Here is a 5,273-nt window from a genome sequence, read left to right as displayed (position 1 = left end):
CATTCAAGGAAGAACTAAAACCTGTCCTTCTCAGACTATTCCAAAAAATTCAAGAGGAACACTTCCAAGCTCATTCTATGAAGCCAGCATCACCCTAATACCAAAACCAGGTAAAGACAACACAATGAAAGAGAATTACAGGCCAATATCCCTCATGAACATAGATGCCAAAATCCTCAACAAAATCTTAGCAAATCGGATCCAGCAGTACATCAGAAAGATCATACACCATGACCAAGTAGGATTTATCCCAGGGATGCAAGGATGGTACAATATCGGCAAATCAATAAATGTGATATATCACATAAACAAATTGAAAGGAAAAAACCACATAGTCATATCAATTGATGCAGAAAAAGCATTTGACAAAATCCAACACCCCTTTTTGATAAAAACTCTCAGCAAGGTGGGAATAGAAGGATCATACCTCAACATAGTAAAAGCCATATATGACAAACCCACAGCCAACATCATACTCAATGGACAAAAACTAAAACCATTTCCCCTAAGAACAGGAACAAGACAGGGATGCCCACTCTCACCACTCCTGTTCGACATAGTACTGGAAGTATTAGCCATTGCAATTAGACAAGAAGAAGAAATAAAAGGCATCCAAATTGGAAAAGAAGAAGTAAAACTGTCCTTATTTGCAGATGACATGATATTATACCTAAAAAACCCTAAAGACTCCATCAAAAAACTATTAGACTTAATAAAAGAATTTGGCAATGTAGCAGGATACAAAATTAACACCAAGAAATCTATGGCATTTCTATACACCAGTAGTGAACTTACAGGAAGAGAGACTAAAAAAATAATCCCATTTACCATCGCACCAAAAAAATTAAGATACCTAAAGAGGTAAAAGACCTCTACTCAGAAAACTACAGGACGTTGAAAAAAGAGATAGAGGAAGACATAAAGAGATGGAAGAACATACCATGTTCTTGGATTGGTAGAATCAACATCATTAAAATGTCCGTACTGCCCAAAGCAATCTATAAATTCAACGCACTTCCCATTAAAATACCAACGGCATATTTCACAGACCTAGAACGAACTCTCCAAAAATTCATCTGGAATAAAAAACGACCCCGTATAGCTGCAATGATCCTGAGAAAGAACAAAGTAGGTGGGATCTCAATACCAGATATCAAGCTGTATTACAAAGCCACTGTTCTCAAAACTGCCTGGTACTGGCACAAGAACAGACATATAGATCAATGGAATAGAATAGAGAGCCCAGAAATCGACCCGAACCAATATGCTCAATTAATATTTGACAAAGGAGGCAAGAACATACAATGGAGTCAAGACAGTCTCTTCAATAAATGGTGCTGGGAAAATTAGACAGATACATGCAAGAAAATGAAACTAGACCACCAACTTACACCATACACAAAAATAAACTCAAAATGGATAAAGGACTTAAATGTAAGACGGGAAACCATAAAAATACTAGAGGAATCCAAAGGCAACAAAATCTCAGACATATGCCGAAGCAATTTCTTCACCGATACAGCTCCTAGGGCATTGGAAACTAAAGAGAAAATAAACAAATGGGACTACATCAAAATAAAAAGCTTCTGCACAGCAAAAGAAACCATCAACAAAACAACAAGAAAGCCCACTGCATGGGAGAACATATTTGCCCATGTTATCACTGATAAGGGTTTAATCTCCAACATTCATAGGGAACTCATACAACTTAACAAAAGGAAGATAAACAATCCAATCAAAAAGTGGGCAAAGGACCTAAATAGACACTTTTCAAAAGAGGACATTCAGAAAGCCAAGAGACATATGAAAACATGCTCAAAGTCACTAATCATCAAAGAAATGCAAATCAAAACAACAATGAGGTACCATCTCACACCTGTCAGATGGCTATCATCAACAAATCAACAAACGACAAGTGCTGGAGAGGATGTGGAGAAAAAGGAACACTAGTGCACTGCTGGTGGGAATGCAGACTGGTGCAGCCACTATGGAAGACAGTATGGAGTTTCCTCAAAAAGTTAAAATGGAACTCCCATTTGACCCAGTGACCCCACTTCTAGGAATATATCCCAAGAAAACAGAAACACCAATCAGAAAGGATATATGCACCCCTATGTTCATAGCAGCACAATTTACCATAGCTAAGATCTGGAGGCAGCCTAAGTGCCCATCAGCAGATGAATGGATTAGAAAACTGTGGTACATCTACACGATGGAATACTATGCTGCTGTTAAAAAGAAGGAACTCTTACCATTTGCAACGGCATGGATGGAACTGGAGAGCATTATGCTAAGTGAAATAAGCCAGTCAATGAAAGAAAAATACCACATGATCTCACTCATTTATGGATAATTAAGACCATTATAAACTGACGAGCAAAAATAGATACAGAGGCAGAGCTGCCTCGAACAGACTGTCAAACTACAGCGGGAAGGCCGGGGAGGGTTGCAGGTTTGGGTAAGAGATCAACCGAAGGACTTGTATGCATGCATATAAGCATAACCAATGGACACAAGACACGGGGGTGTATGGGAGGCCAGGGGATTGTCAAGGGGAGAAAAAAAAAAGGAGACATATATAATACTCTTTGTAATACTTTAAGCAATAAAACAATTAAAAACAAAAATATGTAATTATATATGTGTTTTCCAGTGGTCTTAGGCCAGTGATGGCGAACCTTTTGAGCTCGGCGTGTCAGCATTTTGAAAAACCCTAACTTAACTCTGGTGCTGTGTCACATATAGAAATTTTTTTATATTTGCAACCATAGTATAACAAAGACTTATATTTTTGATATTTATTTTATATATTTAAATGCCATTTAACAAAGAAAAATCAACCAAAAAATGAGTTCGCGTGTCACCTCTGACACGCGTGTCATAGGTTCGCCATCACTGTCTTAGGCAGTGGTTCTCAACCTTGGCTGCACATTAGAATCACCTGGGAATCTTTTTAAAATCCTGATTTCTGGGCCTCATCCTCCGGAAATTCTGTGTCTTTATTACTAATGTTGTGCCCCACCCCATAACAAAGAAAACCTCATAACAAAGACACAGAATTTCTGGAGGATGAGGCCCAGAAATCAGGATTTTAAAAAGATTCCCAGGTGATTCTAATGTGCAGCCAAGGTTGAGAACCACTGGTCTTAGGCGACCCCTGTGAAAGGGTCGTTCAACCCCCAAAGGGGTTGCGACCCACAGGTTGAGAACCTCTGAATTAGAGCAAGCTGAGTTAGAAGGACCTCCTGAGGAAGATTACCAGAATTTTATGCTGAGCAGCATCTACAAACTCACTGTGATTAGAAGGGAAGATTCTGGTCAAATTGCCTAAAAGGATGGAAGAAAGGTAAGCATCAAATTCTTGGCAACACCAATTCTGGAAGGGCCCACAGTGAAGGAGGATCCATCTGACAAAGGACTACATGACAGATAAAGATCAATTTTGTCACACAGCCATTTAAAAAGTACTTTGGAAAGAGGTGGTCATCAATATCAGATGTATCCCCAGAGGTCAAGTAAAGAACCAAGAAGCACATGTTGGATTTGAGGCTATGGCCTCGTTAACCTGCTGGGTAATGGTTGAACTACCAGATTGAATGCAAACACTGATTCCTGCAGGTCTACCCACAGGGTCTCCACAGGCGACCTGGGGTGCTGACCAGTTTAATGCCCATATTGAAATGCCACCATCCCCATCCAGTAGCTGGAATTTTCCTTGGCTCTTCTCAACGCTTCTTCAAAATCCAAGAATTTCTCAATACCCAACTTTCATCAACTTCAAAACAGCTGGCTCAGAATCCTTTTTTAGGATTTTCTCACTTTTTCTCTTTCAAGGAAGGGATGAGTCCTCCTTTGTTTTGGAGGGTGGGAATCAGCCATCCTGCTTTTATATTCAGAGTAACAGATATTAACCAAGCGGTTTCTATGAGCCAGGCACTGAGCTCTGGTCTTTCACATATTTAATTTACTCCTTACAAGCCAGTGGTGAGGCAGGTACTATTCTGCAGAAGAAAAAATTCTCCAGCAAAAGTTTACAAATGATGCCTCTTCTTAGCTAAGGGTGAACAGGAACACTCATTCCTGGGTCAAAGAGGTTCTACTGCAGCCACAGTGAGCATAAATAGCATTTTGTAGATCCAATATGGTGAGCCACATTGGAGCTGTAAATAATTGTTTTAAACATTTTGGGTATAACATGTTGAATAGACCTGCTCAAGGAAGGAGGCTTGGGAAAGGAAGTATCTTGGTCAGCTCAGTCTGCTGTAACGAAATATCATATGACTTAAAAAAATAAACATTTATTTTCACAGTTCTGAAGACTGGAAGTTTAAGATTAAGGTGCTAACATAGTCAGGTTCTATTGAGGACCCACTGCCTGACTTGTAGACAGCCGTCTTCTCACTGAATCTTTATGAGGCCAAGGGAGAATTCTGGCCTCTTCATCCCTTTGGGTGCCAAGGCCATCCTGGGGACTCCACCCCATGACCTCATGCAAATCAAATTACTCTCAAAGACCACCCTCTTCTACCCCACCTCCCTCCAAACGCCAACACCTGGGAATTAGGGCCTCACCATAGCAATTTGGGAGGAAACACAAACATTCAGCCCTTATATAGCAGAAAAGAAAGGGTAAGCGGGAAAGAGAGGGGGAGAAAGGGAAAAAAGCAAGGGGTTGTGGGAGCAGCAGGGAAGACTCGGGTGCACCAGGGACCTGGGCCAGAAATGCACAACCACCACAGGAAATTCTCCCCTGGACCCAAACAGCCTTCCAGCCAGGAAGAGGAGACAGCTCACACCTGGCTTCAATAAAGAGCCTCTCCTACAAGCCCCGCCTCGGTCTTCCAACCGTCATGAAATACTGGGTTTTCTAAAACCCAAATGGCAACTTTCCTGGCACTCTGCCATTTGAACGACAATCTCTGTACTTTTTGGAAGCAGTGGATTTATTTATGCTCTCCTCATTAACATGCTGTTTGAGAAGAAAAAAAACCTGGCTGCTATTTAAGATGCCCCAATCGAAATGTCCTTTTCCAAAGAAGAGAATGCAGGTAGAAAAGCCCCTTGATCATTCTTTTCTCCTTGTTACCCGACACATTAATTTTTCAGTGGGCTTTCAAGTTAGAAGAACTGAATGCTCCCTCCTGGCCTCCTGCGTTCTGCTGACACAGCCACTCGGAGACAGAAAACGGCAGCGCTTTCATCAAGCCCATTTGAATATTCTCCATGTTATTGTCTGTACTTGGACAAACAATACAAGCTTCTTTCAGTCTGGT

Source organism: Myotis lucifugus, unplaced genomic scaffold (genome assembly GCF_000147115.1).
Source record: "Myotis lucifugus unplaced genomic scaffold, Myoluc2.0 scaffold_7, whole genome shotgun sequence".
Classification (NCBI taxonomy): Eukaryota; Metazoa; Chordata; class Mammalia; order Chiroptera; family Vespertilionidae; genus Myotis; species Myotis lucifugus.
The sequence above is the reverse complement of the archived record's forward strand: the minus strand, read 5'-3'. Positions refer to the sequence as shown.